Source organism: Pseudopodoces humilis, chromosome 23, assembly GCF_049639895.1.
Source record: "Pseudopodoces humilis isolate 2021_Gansu_Grassland_sample_001 chromosome 23, ASM4963989v1, whole genome shotgun sequence".
NCBI lineage: Eukaryota > Metazoa > Chordata > Aves > Passeriformes > Paridae > Pseudopodoces > Pseudopodoces humilis.
In genome coordinates, this window is record NC_142222.1 from 2,908,171 (window position 1) to 2,927,811 (window position 19,641).

The 19,641-nt window shown below is 40.3% G+C and overlaps 1 protein-coding gene across 1 annotated transcript in view; it reads right to left on the bottom strand.

Moving 5' to 3' along the window:
- PPM1E (protein phosphatase, Mg2+/Mn2+ dependent 1E) overlaps window positions 1-19,641 on the bottom strand; it is a 60,665-nt gene that overhangs the window by 13,119 nt on the left and 27,905 nt on the right. The window lies entirely within an intron of this gene.

Genomic DNA, 19,641 nt, shown 5'->3' on the forward strand with positions numbered 1-19,641 from the left:
ATAATATTGGGGTAATGGTGTTTTTCCCAAGCCATTCCACTATCACAGGGTCACTGAGAGACACAGTGCCAATTGCAGTCCAGAAACGAACCATCAACCACAAAATTCCAAGTCAGAAATCCAAGGAATAAACACAAACACTTCCTAAAACTATTTCTTCGGTTCAACATAATCTATAAATGATTAAAAGATAAAATTAGCAATAAATAGCTTTGTCCAACATTGTTATGAGACAAGGAAGTCACACAGGGAGCCACTCACACCTCCTTAGGGTCCCATCCAACCTGAGGATTTCCCTGGAATTCCCAGGTGGGCACTGGGCTCCTGCAGCACATCCAGGGAGCTCCTCTGCTGGGGGAAATCAGCTGCCTTAGGGCCGGCTCTCCCCAGCTCAGCTCTGATCCTATTTAGCTCCAGTTCCCGCTGTAGGAGCGATCAGCCGGAGGAAAACACAGCGGGACATCCCTTGCTTCTGGCACGTGGAGGAGCTGATTTTCTGTCTCGTCTTTTCTGTCTTTATTTAGCTCACAAAGAGCAGGTTTTTCATGTGGTGATGCTGCTTCTGCTCATGTTAGATGAGATTCCCCAAAAAAGGGAGAGATTGCAATGCCCGGGATACAATACTTATTCCAGCAGTTACCAGCAGGGCACCCGCAGGAATCTGAGCTTGTTTCCAGTCCAAGGCCTCCCCTGACCAGCTCAATGCTGAAACTCTTCAGAAAAACCAAACTTGTTTTGTGTCACTTAGAAAGAACCCCCCAGGAGCATCCACTGATGGGCAAAGAGGGAACCTGGTTAAGAACTGGGGCAACAACAGTGGCTAAAATAGACTCAGGACCTAAACAGCAAATTAAAAATATCCCAGAAAGGAGGAATTTCTGCTCTGCCTGGACCTGGGAGGGGAGACAGTAATGTCTGTTGATACCCAGAGCCAAAACCCCTTGTATATGCAATTTTAGATATTATTTTAACTTCAGAGACCAATGACACAAGTGAAAGGTGCATTTACAGGGGGTGTAGCAGGTCAGAGTATTTCCCTCCCCAGCTCCAAGTGCTGTTCACATGTCCTCACAGCCAGAGCCAGCAGTTCCACACAGCAGTTCTTTATCCAGCCAAAGAATACATTTCCATTACAATGCTAAACCTACACAGAAAGCTGCTAAAGATGTTATTAGATAAATTAGAGGATTTTAAGTACATCCTTCCTGATTCTCTGGCAGCGTAGGTGTGTTTAGAACACCCACAGTTGCATTGCAGCAATCCTGGAATAACTCTGGGAAGGTATTAAATCAAGCCTAAAAGTGCTTTGTTTCCATCAATTAAGTTTGAGAAAACCAGTCTGAGGTGGGTTTAGTTCAGCCCACATATTATTATGTTACCAGCTTAACACACAACTCCTCTCCATCCTGATAGCATTACAGTGGGGAGGACTTCCTAAACGCCTTCCCTGAGCTGTTCCTCTGTGCTCGAAATCTAATACAGACTCTCCTACTGAAAAAAATAAAAGAGATGGCAAATTTAAAATTCTTATTGCATGCGAGTTCACCACTGGGGTTTGAGCAACTGATCAATTTTGAGGGGAAAGGTAGAGAAAATAAATCAGCTGAAGGCTTTCCGTCTATGTCTGGCCACTCCTTGTCCTAATAATAACAACTGCTGGCTGAAGAATTAATTGCCCTTGACATTTGTTGATCACAAAGCTTCTTATGTGGCTGTTTCTGGGCTGTGCCGTGTGAGCAGGGAAGTGCCCACATGCAGACAGATGACTTCCTCTTCCTGATTAGCACTACTCAACATTTACTTCTCTCACTTGGCTCCTCAGAACACTTTTAGTTGAAATTACTTTTTCCCTTCAAGGAACAGCAGATTGCACTGGAAGTTTAAAATAGTTGTTGAAGGCAAACTGCTCTTGAGGACATTTTATTACTGCTACACCAAGACAAATGAAGAGTCAGCTCTGGGATCTCTCTTTTTAGCACTCAGGTGAGCAGCACCAGCATCCCACAAACAGCAATCCAAGGAGAGCAGTTCTGTCCTCTCTTCACAAAACCCAAAAAGCATCACCAGGATCCCTGGGGACAGGGAGGAACTTCCACCCTGCTGCTGGTGTAACCTGCTGGCTGCTGAAATGAAATTCCTCTGCCACGTTCTAGATGCTCAAATGTTATTAGTCATGAAGTTTGACAAATTGAAACTGGGAGGGCACAGTCTTGTTTAGCAGAGAGCTGAGAGCTAAAATGCCTTTGTCTATTCATAGCTGTGCCACTAACTCAGCAGCTGACCTTGGACGAGTCACTTCACCACTCAGACCTTCATTCCTCATCTGCAAACAAGGAATGAGAATGTCATTTCCTCAGGGAGAGGAGGAGGAGGAGGAGGAAGGCTGTAGAAGGCCTAAATCTGTGTTTATGAAGTACTCTGGAATTCCTTGTTAAGAGCCCAACTGAAAGGAAAAATACCAAGATGAGAGTGGAAGATATTTTCAATCTATAGAAGATTTTTTTCTTTCAGACTTCTGATAGTTTTCCTAGGTTTTTCTCACTCTTTTCTCATACACTGCCAGAAGCGCTAAATGGAACACACATGCAAACAACAGCTCTGGATAACTCACAGTGTCATCAACAGCTGCAGGAAAGGGGGAAACCAGCCAAGAGAGACCTCTAATTTTTAAAACTCGCTGTTCTAGAGCATTAGCACTGCTGATGGGAAAATGATGTTGCAGCCCCTGCCTAAAATCCTCAACGAGGCCACCAGTGCTGAAAATCCCCAAGCCTGTCATGGTCTGGGGGAGCTGATGAGGCATCACTAACCCAAACAAAGCAGGGAAAATGGACTGAAATGAACTGGGCCTTTCAAATCACAAAATGTAGTGTTCCTGTTACCTCAGGAACCCCCTGACACCACAGAACAGCAATTGTTTTAGTTAGAATGAGGAATGATTTAAATAGAAATGCTATTCAGTCTGCTGAAACACAAAACAAATCCACAGGCAAACAGGATAAAGCAGCATATTTGGTTTTGCCCAGCAATCCAAGTCCAGAAACACAACCTGAAAAGAACCAAGTACAGCACATTCCCAAAAGGCCTATAATTTACTGTGGTAGTAAAAGACTTCGTAGGGATGACAAATTAACTGCACCCTTTCAAAAAAACATTCCACCAGGGATGCACTTTGGGAAACACTCCTGCTCATGTGGTCTGTTGCAAGCTCTCGTTAGAAAGCAAACTTTTGCCAGATTCAATTTAAGAAAAACCTTATTTGTCCCCTGCCTGTATTTACAAAACATTCCAAAGTCTCATGAGACTTCTTCCAGATGGAGCTTTGGATACAGCCTGGAAGCTCTTTGAAGAAGCCTTTAAAGTCTTCATTATTGGAAGTTCCCATGCTGTGAAGTGCAGCAGTAATGAGCAGAGAAATTCTCTGGGAAGCTCCTTTGGCTGTTTCCCCAGCCCTCCCTTCCTCCACCTCCTGTTTTCCATGGCCATCCAGAGGGACTTGGAGCCAGCTGAGGGGCTCCTGTTTGTCTCCAAACTCCTCCAGGTCACCCAGGACTCAGAGGGGAATATTCTGTGAAGCATTCCAAGAGCCTACAATGATTATGGATGTATCCTCTGGATCTGCCAAGCAGATGCTATTTCCAGCTCCCGTCTCTGCAGGTTCTCCTCTCCTCACTCCCAGAGCATCTCTCTGACCTGTGCTGTTCCGCTGTTCTGCACAGCTGCTGGAAGTTCTGATGCTTATTTAAAGCCTGGTCACGGTGGACAAATGGAGTATTATTTTTTTTCCCCTAACACATGGTGAAACCCTGCACTAGATTTATCTGCTGCAGTGAGTTACTAAAAAAAAACCTGGCACACACACACACATACACACACAAAAAGAAACAAATAGAAAAAACAATGCACCTTTTAAAAGCTTGCATAACCAAAGCTCCTTGAGAAGTCATTTGAGCTGGCAGTGGTGAGACAGTAAAGATGCTTGATAAATCTGTTTGAAGGAGCTGCAAACGTGCTACCCAAGGAAGCTGCTATCTATAGGCTCCCAGAGACAGCTGCCTGCTCACATCCCCAGCCATCCTGTCCTTGTGCTGACAGTTGTAAGCAACAGAAATATAATACACAAGCATTGCAAAAAGACACTGCTTCAGATACATTTATCATGTCCCTGGCTATGCAGACACTGCATTTACCAAATATTTAACCTTTTGCATTCTGCTCACTGATGTTTTCTAGATCAATTTTGTATAGATATGTTCCTGTAGTTAAGTCTGTCTTAACTGGATGTTAAAAAATAAACAAACCAGAGGTGCTCATCAGAAAACCTCTGCCACAGCTGGATTAAGATGCTTCACCAGGGGAACCCTTGGCTTTTCACAAACTGTTCTCAACACATGAATTAGGCTCAGACATCTGATGCATTTTCTGCTGCGAAGCAAGTCAGTATTCCCTTCTCCAGAGGGTGAAGTGCACAAGACAGTACATAAAACCACCAAAAATGTGAGCAAGACAAAATAAAAAGGTCACCTTTGTCTCTTTGATGAGGTACAATGTCATGAAGGGCAGTGTGTATCTAAAATATAAATGCTTGCTGCCCACAAACCCCTCATAAGCATTTGTGATTCAATGACTGTCAATAAAATAGCACTGACACCAGAGGGGTGAACTGTGAAGACTCCAAACCACACAAAACAGCTTCTCTGAAGCTCCTGGCTGGATAAATTGCCTGGGTATTATCTTTGAAACCAAATTCTATTATTTCTCTCACTCATCCTCACAGCGTGGCAGTTCTGAGGTTACTCATATTCCAGTCTCTGGGGCTGGTGTTGTGGCTGCTTTTAAATTGACAGAATCACCTCCTGTAACCAAACAACCCCTACAAAACCCAGCGTGGATCTGCCAGGAGCTGGAAGCCAAATAACTGCAAGAAATTGAATTCCCAGAAGTGACTGTGGGATGGTTTTCTTCATTACAGCAAAGAGCTGAAGATACAGTTTGCTCTTGGAAATCATATCCCAGCACTTCACAGCCAGATTATATCCATCTGTTATTAAAAGAAAGGGAAACCTGGACTTTGAAGGAATGCAGAGAAAAATGGACCACAATCCATGAACCGCAACACCAAGATGCTGAGGATGTATCTATATAGATTCTCCCCCATCTAAATCAGAATATTTTCTACCTGAGGAGTAAGATTCTGAGGGACTGGATAATTTCATAATAAAATCTTAATTGCTGCTATGAAATGCAATTTACAAAATTATAAAAACATTATTATAAGATTTAAAGATCTCAACAAGCCACTTATTTGATGGGCATTGATTGTGCATCTTAGATCTTTAGTATTCAGCTTTGCAAATGCAAACACAGAGAAAAAAAAATAATCTGTGTTTGCCCTATCATTAATTCATCAAAACAAAGGTAATTTATTGGTATTACACACTCATGTGACTTTCAGGGGTTTACGACGAAAGGAAAGATCCTTCTGGATTTTGTTGTTGTTTTGCAAGGATTATCCTGCATGTTCACACAGCACATTCTCTGCTCAGGGTGTGAGGGTGTCCAGAGTCCTCCAAAATAAACTCAGTGCCCACTTGGCACCACTGGGAATGGAATGGGGACAAAACCACATCAGTGCCAGGTGCTGCTTCCGTGGAGAAGAGAATTTCTTCACTGGAAACCCAGTGTCACCAGCAGTTACCTCACACTGAGTTTCCCTGCCAGAGCGAGGCCTGTTTAAAAGCTCCACAGGACATTAAAAATGTCATTGATTTTTCTCTCTTTGGCGCTTGGTCAGTTTGAAAGTCAGCATAATTCAATATCTTTCTCCTGGTTCCATTAGCAAAGAAAGGAATCCATGCTTCAATCTATGCTGCTTTATTGGAAAAAGTAATTTAATTTTACATCTGAAAGTGTGCCAACATCAGCATAAAAGCATACACTGTATACATCAGATTTAATTTATGAATTCTGCATTTTGTCAAACCAGAATGAGATGCTGTCTAAAATCAATGAGAGTGCCCAAGCTCACTCTGAAGGCACTTATATATATTCTTATTATTTCAGATATTTTATGTCCTAGCTGGAGTTTTTGATGATTTCTCTCCTTGCTATAAAATATTAATGACAGTCTCTAGAAAAGTTCATGTTGCAGGAAACTTGCAGAAGAGTTCAGGCACATCATTTACTTACCACTGATTCATGCCTTATTTTTTTCTCTCTGTTATAAATAAACTTCCACTGATACTTCCCTTAAGTGGAAAGGATATTCCATACAGATCTGATGTGTCCAGAAATACAAGTTAAATAAAAATCCCCCAATGCAGAGCCTCTGTTTTGTCAGAGATCAGATTAACACACCAGATCCTCTGTCAGAAAGAAAAATGCATTTTGCTGTTATAGCTAATGACTAAATTTCAAATAAATGAAATAAAATACTCCACAGCAACACATACCCTGCTCTCTCCTGCAGATCATCATTAAGGCAAACAAATGTTAAATGACTTCTTTAAAAAGGGGTGAAAACTGTGCTTGTTCAAACGCTCAGCTTTAGTAACACCTCACAGAGCCCAGCCCCAAACCACGCTCTTGTCGGAATGTTTGTCTTCATGTAAATGAGAAAAAATCAGAGCTGCAGGCCAGGATTTCCAAATGACATTTGATCACTTAACTTCTTTCAACCCATTGAACAAATATCAAATATAAGGCAAAAGGCACCCCGGAAGAATTATGGCCACTGAGTCAGCAGCAAATGTTCCCTCGTTGCCTTCTCACTCCTGTGCCTCGCACTTCATCACACAAATGGCTTGGGTGTTTATGCCAGATGTAAGATTAGATAATTACTCATCCAAGTCCTGCATGTCAACTCTTTTTGGTGATAAAAAATTTATTCCAAATGCCCCATTTATAATCAGTTGACTTGCAGAAGCATTGTGGTGTTGTGCAGTGATACATCTCAGGCTGTCATTCCGTGCAGGAACACGCTGTGTTTGTGCTGAACCGATGCCCTGCCTGATGGCAGGAATTCCGGGGCTGCAAAATAGGGACAATGCTATTGACCTCTGGAAAGCAATTTCAAAGCCAATGATGAAGTGCCAGATATTATTAATTAAGCTTAAAGTGGGGATGGAGCAAGGGAACAGCAATTCCCTTGCACTGATTCCCAGAAAATCCTGCTGCTCTTGTGCATGACATGCAAGAGAAACAAATAAAAGCAAATTTGAAAAAACAATGCAGTACCTTTAAAATTAATCTTACAGGCAGATGTGTAAGAACAGGCAGATTCAAAGATTACACAGTGGGGCACATTAAAGATTTTATTGGAACCTCAAGCTGACAATTACTGACATTGATGCCCATGGAACAAGATGCTGGAGGGATAAAAGGGGCTCTGTGATTGGGGTGAGTGCTCTTTTATAGGAAAAACCCTTTAGTTACTCAGAAAGATCCCATCCTAATTCCCACTGTCACTTGTCCTTTGCAGAACTGCAAAGGATAATGGCAGGTTTAGGGGTTTAGGCTTTTTCTTTAAAGGATAATCAAAATGTTTTAGCTATTCTGTTTCACATTAAAGCCCCTAATGCATTCTGTTCTACTGAGCCACATAGTTATTTCAGTCATTCTTAATAAATAACAGTTGCCAGTAGTAGTTAAGCCAACAGATATGAATTATTTATAGTGTTGAGGAACAGAACAGCAGATAAAATACATTAGGGCTTTGGGTTGTTCTGGCCTGAATGACACAATGGCAGCCTTTAGATGTTTTTCACCACACAGTAAAATATTCTGTTTCCAGTCCTGGTTCAAATGATTTCCTAAAGAGGCAGCAGCCAAACCTTCTGTCATCCATCTTCAATAATCACAGTCGTGACCAGCAGGTGAGAGACTCCCAAATACAGCACTGGCACAAAGTTTGATTTCATTGGACAGGTTAAATGGCTACTTAAGATTAGTGCTAAATTATTATAGATAAGAAGAACTTAAGTATTTAAATATTATTTAGCACAGCTCTAAACCTGCCAGTAAATTATTAAAAAGCACCTCACAGTGTTGAACTCAAATGTTTCTCTTCTCCATTTGCCTATAATCCACCCTTCCTTCAGCTGGAAAAATGCAAAGATATCACCTACATTTTACAATAGCAAATCCAGCTTCACATTCCAGGCTGGAGCATGGAAACCCCAGCCCCTGTTACTCCTTTTTGAGAGGCCACGTCATGAAACATTGAACACACAAAAAACAACAGGGAGAGGAATTATCTTGACATTAACTTGACAAATTATATTACACACAGATGTTGAGTTTAATGCTCTTTGTAGCTTCAAAGATGCATTCCAATATCTGTCCTGGTGGGATAATGTGCCTGGGTGGAAATTTATGGGATTATCTGCCTTTCCCACCTTGTGCTGCCATCACAGGGGACTGCACCAGTGGGAAATTCACTGTACAATCGATTCACAGGGAGAATTGTGCCCACAAATGCCAAGGAGAGATTTACACTCAGATGCTGCATGGAGAAGAACTGGGGGAGTAGTTGTAGCAACATAAGCTTCAACCAAACAGTTTTCCTTTTATAGCTCACCTTCCACTTCCTATATGGATCTATTTACAGCAGGAAACACTGCAAATTGTAGCATCTCAAAGGAGTAAAAAGAATTTATACAGAGCAAAAAATGGAGAAAATCTGGAGAGGTAAAAACCCAACCAAATTTCCTTTAATCGAATACTAATGAAATAGAGGAGGAATAACACTGAAATAAAGGAGGAATAAGATTTGGAGTCCATGCCAAGATATTAAGGCCTCTGGAAGTGGCTCCATGACATTTCAGCGTGTAGGAATGAGCCACAGCATCCCAGGGAGGGACAGCCTCAGAGACAGGATCTCTGTGCTCCCCTGTTCCCCTCCCATGGCTCAGCTCCCGCCTCTCCCTGTTCTGAGCTTTATTGAGGATCTGCAGTCTGAGGTTACCGAGGTGGGGAAGATTCTGTTAGGTCCAAAGCTGAGGAATGTGGCTTTCCACAGGGCCAGGCAGGTCCTGAGCCCATGGAACAGAGCCTGCCTGCAGTACATGGCTAAATTTAGTTCTTCTTGCTCACAAAGGCTCTAGGAATTGATTCCCAACAAGCTGGGGATGTTTCAAACAACTCTGCAGGGCTGTGGCCTCTCTCCCATCCTAGAAGGTATAGAGAATTATTTAAAACTTGGGACATTTGTCTTAAAATTATTCCCAGTCCCATTTAAAAACAAATCTGTGCACATATTCTAATCACTGCTATAAGGTCAACTGAAAAAAAAAGAAAGAGCTGTGACATTTTATAGCTGTGACATTATAAATCTCACCAGATTATGGACATTGGTTCTCTACTGTGACTTCTCAATACTACACAAATTCTCCCACACAAACTCTGTCTATTCACCAAAATCTGGGACTTTGTTTATGCAGCATGATCAGTCTTTAAGTCTTATTTGTTCCATTTGATTTTCTATGAGACAAACACGTTCAAATCACCCATTTCAGAGGTGACAACACTGCTCATGTAAGAATTACCCAACAGCTCTGCTTTCCCTCTCCTCCTCCACAAAGAAGATTGTCAACTTTTCCCCTAAGCTTATTATCAAACCTGTGATCTCTTCAGAAGAGGCACAAGCTCTAAATATAAGAAAGAATCTGTTACATAATACCCTGAGAAAGGAGGCAGCACACAACAAACAGCTTCTGGACAACATGAGCCTGAGTCCACCCAGAGTGGAAAAGGGAGGAAAATCTGTGACATGGCCTTGGGTCTGCCCTGTGTAGAGCCAAACCACACAGAATATGGAATAATGTGCAAAATTTAAGGGTTTATCTCTATGGAAGATAAACAAACACAAACAGGTGACATTATCTGGAAGTTGATTCAGGATGTGGCAGAAATTTACTCAGATCAGAAGAAATCTTCCCCTAACATGAAGAGGACTTGTTTGAAGCTGCCTGAATCTGGCTTGTAAATAATGCACTGGTGAGGACTGACTCACCCCAAGATGAGGAGGCTCAAAGCTGCTCCAAATAAAGCAGTGTCACAGCTCTAATCAGCACTTAAGAGAGTTCCTCAGGAGCCACACTATCAATTACCCTGGTAATACATATTCAGGGAGGCAGGGATAGCAGACAGAGAGAATTCCAAATCAAAACATTAATAAAAAATAAGGAACCTTTGGAGACAAATGATTATCTTCTATGTCTACAGTGCTTTGTGCGTTCCCAAAGGATTTAGAATCTAAAAATAAATGATTACTTCTACCAGCACTGACATCCAAGCTACCTTGGATAAAAAGCAGCAAATTGCTAACCATGGATAGCAACATTACACAACTGTTTTGAACAAATAGCAAGAAATGGACCATGCTGGAAAGAACAGCAGGACTCTACACAGAAATTTAGGCTAAAACGTAACCAGAGTAATGTGAGTATCACCTTGCTTTTCTACACCTGTGATGGGATAAAAATGAGAACTGTCTGCCTTGATACCTCATCCTCAAACTCCAGCATCCTTCTCTCACTGTTCTTTAGCACCATACTGAGACACTGCCTTGAAGGAAAATACTTATTTCTACTTATTTTACTTATTTTTACTTACATATATACTATACTTAGGTATAATATATATATATCTTATATAATGTATATAATAATATATATACACACTATACTTATATATATTACATCTATATATACTATACATATATATATAATACTTATATATATATATATATAATACTTATATATGTATATATATATATACACAACATATATGTGTTTAAATATGAGCAATCACAACAGATTCCTTGGGAACAGAAAGAGGAAAGAGTCCTAGAACAGACAGAAGATCAAAGGTCACACAAAACCACATAGCTAACCCAGAAATTGCTAAAATCCTGTGTGAAGTAATGTTTTGAAAATGAATTCAATCAATTCTGTCTCCAAAACACACACTTGTATTGATATTGGTAGATAAAATGATCTAACTACAATTAAAAAAATAAAGAACCAACTGGGCCTCTGCAAGGCACAGTTCTGGACTAAAGGCAGCAGTAAATTAAAATAGTAATTATATAAGCAAAAAAAGAACAAATCCAGGAGGAGACAATCAAGGAAAGATCAAATACAAGTAGGTTTTCTTAGTTGAAACAGAGATTTCTGCGAAAGGGTTTAGAGAAGAGCTGTGAAAGAGTAAGAATTTTTAACTGTCAACAAAGTACCAAATATTAAAAAAAAAACCCAAAACAACAGTATTCAAAATCCACAGTGGAAATTGCAATGAATGATTTTTGCTGGGTTTGTCTGTAAAACACTGCTAATAGCACACAATTGGATCTATCATAAAGTACAGCCAGGCAGCACCAAGATTCCTCAAGGGCAGAGAGATTTTAAATCCAAATACAGGTGGTGCACCCGCCCGAGTGAGCTTTTTAATGAGGCATGGAGGCGACATCAGAGACACAACTGCGACGGGTTAGATTGAAAATAATACAGCAAGGAAAAAATAAAGATTAGGAACACCAGCTGAGCTCTGAGATAACACAGCAGAAGTTAGTGTTAAAGCAGGATTTGAGTTCTAATAAGCCAGCAGTGGTAAATTGGAAGATGTAACATGATAGGAGGCTGAGCACTGCTCCCAGTTCTGGGGCTGATAAATGACACCTCTGCCAGCAAATCATTTAATCCCTGCACATCCCTTCGTCCAGGAGCCAAAGAGCTTCATTGCCTTAAAACTTTGGAAGAGTACCATGAAATTTTATTTATTAATACCTGAAAACTATGCTTTAATCCTCGGATAGAAGGTGCTGGGGAAGGACAAGGTATTTACAAATTTACCCATACCTCCTAAAATATTTCTGCATTTTCTTCAGTGAATCCTCGTCTATTTCTGTCCTGTTTCAGCTCATGATTTCACAGCACATCTTGACTTACAGATGTTAAAAAACAATAATGGATAGATGGCAAAATGTTCACTTTTATCAAAACTTTGTGTTTTCTAATATTTAATGTAGTTTTTTTGATCTGGGCTGGTTATGTCATCATCAGCTATCCCACATTTTTGCTGAAATCATGCATTTGATTTGCAGGTTCGTAATAGTACCAAAGAGATGGAGAAAATCCCTTCATTCCCAAATAAAGCTCAGCAAGGCTGGAGCCTGAACTCTGATTTACTTTCACCTGACTGAGAAGGCAGCAAAGGAAAATGCTCATGACAACAAAATAGAGACATAAGAAACCACCAAAGAAAATAAAAACTGATGCCCACAAGAGCAGAATTGACCTGACTCTGCCATTCAGAGCCCAGGCAGACCAAGCTCTCTCACCCACAGGGACAGCCTGTGGCAGCAGGGCTGAGAAATCCAATTAAGGAAACTTCCCAGGCTCCATTTCCAGCTGGATATTAATTCTTGATATTTAGGGGAACTTGCCAAGAACAATTGCACAGTTCCTCCTGAGCCCTCAGCTCTGAGTCACCATCACATTAGGGAAAGGTGAGCTTCATTTAGACAGCACAGAGGGGAAATTACCTGGATTTTTAAGGTCTCATGTAGCCCTTAAGGGAACACATATTTATTTATTTATCTATTGGTGCATTTTTCACATCTTCTCTTTTTTAAAAGAATGATGAAAATGTCATTAATCTTCAGAGGGATCAATCATATTCCTGGGCATGAGGGAAAGAGGTTTCTATGGTAGATGGAGAGCTTTGACTCTCTGATTCTCTTCCTCTTGTGCAGGAATGGCTTAAAAGAATAAAGGGATATTCCTTTACTATTCTTCCTCCTGCCCTAATGTATTGCCCTAATCTACCTAGAAAGAGACTGGAAAAACTGGAAAGAAATGTTAGCATTTATAGCCATTTCTTAAATCCAGATCTCATCTTACCAGAAAGAAAATGTCCATTTTGACAGCAAGTTTTATTTAGGCTGAAAAAGGAATATATGTGGCTTTTTTAGTACATATGTTCAGTTTAATGTGATGTCAGTTGAAAACAAAAGTGAATATTACTGATTTTAACACCTCAGTGATCAAAGCTCTTCTCTGACGCAGGGAACAAGAAAAATTAGCAGGGAAAAGAACAGAGGACACAAAAAATTTGCAGGGAATAGAACAATAAAGTACAATAAGACATGTCTGAGTAACTTCTCAGGTTCTGGTATCTGCAAACCTGACCAAGAGAGAAAGAAAGAAAACAAAAGGAAAAAATGAATGAAATGATTGAGATTAATTTGAGTACTTGCTGCTGCAATAATTAAAGACCTCTTTCTTATCATGTGAATGTCTCGGGCATCCCATTCATGAGGGAGATTGACACACTGATATATTTTACTTCCAAGTTAAAATGGATTTCTCTTCCACTGCAGCTACTCTGGAATATATTGAAGGAAAATAGTACAGAATTGATAAGAGCAAGAAACAGTGAATAACATTTAGTCAGGACTGCAAAGAATTTTACATCCTGAATCCACCTTTGATAAAGGAGCAGCAGGAATTGGACATTTCTCCTCTCTGTCTTTTCCAAGGATCTTTTCACCCTCCCACATCCCAATCCTTGCCCACACAATTCAAACTCCTCTGGTTCCAAGGATGACAATGAACAGAGAAGATCTCCCAACATTTTCCTTGCACATCCTTCCAGGTAGAACTCTTTCCTCCAAAAGGGATTATTGTGAAATGAAGGTGCAGAAAAAGACAAGAAATGTGAAATTTTCAGGAAACAGGGGAAATTAGAGGAATGAAATCCCTGACTGTACTCCAGTTTGTTCCAATTATCAGTCTATATCTATTTCCTTCAAAGTCTCCCTATTGGAAAGAAATCATATTTTGAAAAATCTCAAGCAGCAACCAATTAAAAAAAATAAAAGAAAAATAAAGTAACCCCCCAGATTTCTCACTCCATGTATTTAATATGAGGCTGTTTCCTGATGAAACCTTTAGTAAGTGGGAGTACTCAGGGAGACACTTGGATTTACATAAATTTGAGACAGAAAAATGCTGTTAGAGTAAGTCCATGGCACTGCATGGTTGGGATTGAGTCTTCCAGCAGAAATTACTCCAGGCTGCAGACAGACACTGTGCTGAGTCTCAGGCAAAATCCATAATTAACTTCAGAGTATGTCCTTAAATTCAATCATTGGCCTCCCCTTTACAACATTAGCACAATATTTACAGGTTATTCATGCACAATAGGCCAACTCTAAGTTCTTATTTTACCTTGCTTTTAAGTCCATTTTATCATTGCCACACAAATTTTAAATATGACTCCATGCCACTCCTGACAATTTGATTTTTACCCTTTTAAAAGGAACAGTACACATATCACAGTGACACTCAGCAGTTAATATGATGTAATGCAAAACTCCACACAATTTTCAAAATGGATAGTAGAATTTATTTAAGAGTTCCGCTAGACTCAGCTTGATATATTGCATCATCATACAGCGGAATAGGTAATAACTTGGGATTTTTTCTTCATAATGGCCAGTAAATTCAAATTCTAATAATTCTTCTATAAAAATTTCATCTGCTAAAGACCCAGGTGAAGCATAGACAACTCACCAGAAGATACCGAGGTTCTCAGCTTGGCAAACACAGAAGAGATGTAAAAGAATCATCCATTTGCTTTTTTGGCACAAAATTCCCAGCATGCCAAGAGTAATTGCTAAGAGATCCATGATGGAAACAGCAAGGAACACACCCAGCAATGCCCAGTGGAGAGTTTAGAACAGAGAGAAAGTGGCAGAACCAAACCCAGACGTTCACCACAATTCTCACAACTCCTGGGCAAGGTGTGTTCTTCCAGCCACTCCTAATTTTTTTCTGGTTACAATTTAATTTCCCTTTGGGGGAACCAAAAAAAAAAAAAAAAAAAAAAAAAAACCAAAAACACAAGCCCACATTCAGATTTGAAAAGAAATGTGTAAGATAAATGCATGAAGGCTTTGGAGGCTGCAATAACAAACACCAGATGGCTGAGGAGTGACTGCATGCCCCAGTTCACTTCTGGGCCCCCGGTCCCATTCCGACACCGGTGACGCCAGCAGAGCCCCCAGTGAATTCCAGCCCCAGGATCACAGATTATCCCACGTGTGCTGGAGAGGAGAGGCCTTGCACAGCCTGGGGTTACTCACCAAAAGACTCCTCAAGCTGCAGCCATTCCACACATCCTGTAATTCCTACAGGATTCAAGGATAATGTCTGTTTTCTGATATACTGTTCTCCATCTAAATTACTTCAGCTGCAATAAAGATTTTTTTTTTAAATGCAAACCAGAGAGCAGTGGGAATGAACAAAAGTTTTGAAAATGTTGCCTATGAATAAATGATGATTGAGGAAACACCAGAACTCACACATGGAGCAATGAGGCCAAGGAAGACTTGGGATTGTTTCCTGTGCTAACGAGGGAGGGATAAACATGACTGAAAAATTAAGAGGAGGGATTCAGACTGGGCAGTAGGAAAACTTTTCATGTGTAGCTCCCATCCCCAAGAACTGGAATTGCCTTGCAGAAGGAGGTTGTGGGATCTCCAGTGCCAGGATTTGAGGTGAGGTCAGAGAAGGAGCTCCCAGGATGGGGTTTAGATTTAGTGAGTTCTACCTTGAGTAGAAACATGGACTCAATGACCTCCTGAGCTGCTTTTCAGCCCTATTTTCTGTGGGTTTTCTATTCTATTAAAAACATGTGAAATTTCCCTTAGCTCTTTTCCTTAAAGGAAGGAGGGTAATTCAAGAGCCACGGGATCTCCAGAGCATAGTCCTTAATTAATTAACCTGATAACGTAACCTGCAGTCACATTGTGCAGTGTGGTGTGTGTGCCCCCTCCAGCTCCTGCCCTACATTCCCGTGTCTTCTGCCTCTGGAATGTGGAGCTGGATCACAAAGAGAGTGGTGTGGCCTAACTCTCTGGGAAATCAATGGGAATTGAGGTGACTAATTAGGAATTGTAATCAGGCCCTTAATCCAAGGCAACAGAAAGACATGTCTTTGGAATCCGATTAGCTGCTTAATAATTCAAAACAGGCACCCAATAATGTATTGAGTGCCTGGGAAAAGGCATCTTGCTCTGAGGTCCAGTCTCACATTTCCACTGAACTTCCAAGGAAAGAGAAGCCAACCCTCAGCCAAAGCAAAATCCACAAGGCATCTACGTTGGATGTGATGTTTTGGGGTTCTCAGTCAGGGCTGCTCATTTATGGCTGTCAAATGCTGCAGGGCTGAAGAACCCCTTCTACCTCTGTTTGCAAGGAATTATTTCAATTCTTCTAAGGTTCCTCTGTCCTATTAAAAAAATAAATTAAATTATTTTTTAAGGGTAGCATCTCCCTCACAGGCAGATCTTTGGGTGCATTACTGACAACACCCTCTGCTGATCCCCTGTTTTATCCCAGCTGCTGAGAATCAGAATAGAGAGACTTAATTACTGCACCTTTCAATAAGGGTTTAATTTTATTTTTGTTCTTTCTGCTGCAAATGCCCATGAATCAGAGGGTCACTTTCAGCACAGAATTCAATTTAATTATACTCAAAGGCATTTTTATCATTAAACAGGTCAACTTATTAAAAAATATCTTGATTACGAATAATGGAAAGCCTGGCAGGCAATCCAGGAGAGTTTCACTCTGAAAGCTCCCACATCCATTTATTTAGATTTGTTTACTAAGCACTGGACAAGGTCTCACTGAATGAACATGACAGCATTAAATGAAACTGCATTCAATATTTAATTGAAAGTTGATTTTAATGCTTATTTATCAATTTATTTTTTTAAATATGAATATTTGCCAGTATTTGTAAACTGGACTATTAATTTTTAATAAAGGCAGGGGATGAGAAAAGCAACCAAGAATATGTCACTGAATTGGGTCTGGCAAAATCCTTCCCAAGGTGCTGAATGATTCCATAGAATCAGGCCCATCCCTCAGCTAGGATTGGATCCTTGCTCAGGTAGGACACTGTTTTAATTACATGCCAGGGAGGATGTCTCTGATGGACTATCCTCATGTGAACCAGATCTAAATAGAAAAATCCATGCTGTTCATGAAAGCCTTGATGTGCAACGTAGAAGAGAGTAAACATTCTGGAGAAAAACCATTCTGGATAGGAGGGAACAGAAGAAAAGCAAAGCTATTTTCATGCTTGGGTCTTTTCAAGGCAAGCATTTACATATTTTTTCTCTATTTCATATGCAACTCCGTGTAACGTGATTTCTATGCTATTTATAAAGTCAAGTAACTGGTTTATATATCTCCTTCCTTTATGCTCCCCATTTCCATTAACCCTTTGTTTTCTAATAGTACAGCAGACCCAGAATTAATTTATTCATTTAACTGTATGGTCAATACTAATTTGAAAACTGGTTGCTATTTTTAACCCCTTGTTGTATGTATAAAAAAGAATTAATTCCATTATTTTAAGTTAAAGGCTTCAAAAGGTAATGACACAAGGATGCAATGCAAGAAGTAAATTCAAGTTTTTATTGATTTCCAAAAGGTTTTTACCTTCATCTTTTTGTCCTCATGACACAGAAAGGGATTCAAACTGCAGAGATGAAAAGCTATTACCTGTAAGGAGCCTGATTGCAAAGCCAGCTCCTCTCTGAACTTGGAGCCCTTGGAACACTTTCCTAATTCAGCCAGGATTACTTTATGACCCTGAGCATAGATAACCACAAACACACAGATATTTCAAATGGAAGGACCAGAAGCAGTTTCTATTCTTGGAAGAAAGTTGTATTTTGCTGCTTCATGGAGGTATCCATACACAAGAGCAGCAGCTCTCACAATCCACAAAGACAACGTGTCATTACCACAATCCTGGATTCTCATTTTTCATTTTCAGCTTCCTTTTCTACATAAAATCAAACAATCCCACAGCTACAGCAGCACAGAACTGTCAGAAAACCAGGACCACGTGGATTTTATTTGCCATAAATTGTTGCTTATGGCAGACAGAGGTTCCTGGGTGTTTGGTGTTATCAGGTGAACAGAGGTATTATCTTCCTCTAAATAGAGAAGTTTGTTAAAACAAGGATTTATCCAGTTCTTCTCACATCAGTTCCTTTCTCTCCCATGGCCTCATCTCTTTCCTCTCCCAGCTTTGTAACATCCCCTCAGCTGAGATTGTTCCTCTCCTGTCCAGACTGGAAAAAGCAGCAGATTTCCTGGTAATGGATTCATCTGCTGCTCTCTGATGATCTATTTTTGCTCAGATGATTCAATTTAATGTTCCTGCAGTGTACAAGGCTGACCTAAGCTCTCTCAGGTGATGACTTAAGGAGTAACATTACTTTTATTAGTCATAAAAAATTTCCAAGTTTCTTATGGAAACAAATCCAAATGAAAAAAAGAAACAAACAGTGAAAATAACAAACTTACTGCTGCAGCATGACACTAAAATGTGCTTAATGGTCTCCAGTTAGGTCTCATGCTGCTCACATTCATTTTCCAGGTATTAGATAGTTGATCACAGTTCATTTGGACACAAGGGCAAAGACATTTCAAGTGGCACAGCACTTGGATATTTAACTGGAATTCTCTCTTAAGAATTTGCCATATTTTTTGTTACCATTCTTACAAATTCCTGAGGTAGCTCTGTAAACAAGGTCACCACAAAAAAAATTGGGCTTTGTATGAAGAGAAGAGCAGTACTTGGTTCTTGTGCTGCCTCCCCACCCTCTTTACTTCTACACGTGGCCCTTGCAGCCCTTCTGCAGCTCTGTCCATGAGTTTGGCAGGTGGCAGTGACAAGAATCCCAATGATGTCATCTCTGTCACTCAGCACCTCCGAGGACACCATCCCTGTCACCTCCCCACCAACCAGGAGCACACCCAAGCATTTTCCTAATTCTGGACGAGGTAAAGGAGCAGCAAAGGCAAAACAGGAGCAAGGGATGGTGGTGATGGAAAGCCCCAGTTCTCCCAAAAAATCCAGGAATACACGGATATGTGTTGGAAGTTTTGGGATCTGGGTTGTCTTTTCTTCCATTCCACTGGAATTTCACTTTGGTGGCTTCTGAGCCCTGCAGAAAATGCTCCCTGACCCAAAGAATTTACAATTTCAATATTGAAATTGTCAGTCAAAAGGAGAGGAAAGAAGGACAAGAGAAGTGAAGCATTAAAGGCATGAAAAGAAAAATTATTTGCCATCCAGGTCAGTTCCACTGCTTGGGAGGGAGATTTCTATTCAAATATTGTTTAGATTATTATGATGAAATTAGGACAGGTAACAAGGGCAACTTCCAAACACAGAGGTCTGAACCACAACCAAATTGTGCTACAAATAAACAGCACTCAGAATGATAGGTCTTGCTGCCATATATGTCAATCCTTAAACTTAGGGAAAGGAACACCCAGAATATAAATTGGACTCAAGGCAAAAGCAGCTGCAAAGCAAAGAACAAGCTGATTTGACACTTGCTTAAAAAAGTCCATTAATCAGAGGAGAAATATTTATGCTTTCAAGTCAGAATACCAGACTTGAAAAACCAAATATCTGCATAAATTCCTCATTGTATTTCCAGACTTTCAGCCACAACACAACTATTTCTGTGAAAAATGTGATTATACAATTTTGTGTGTGTGTTGACAATTAGTGAGAGTAGAATTAAGAGATGTCCCCACATCA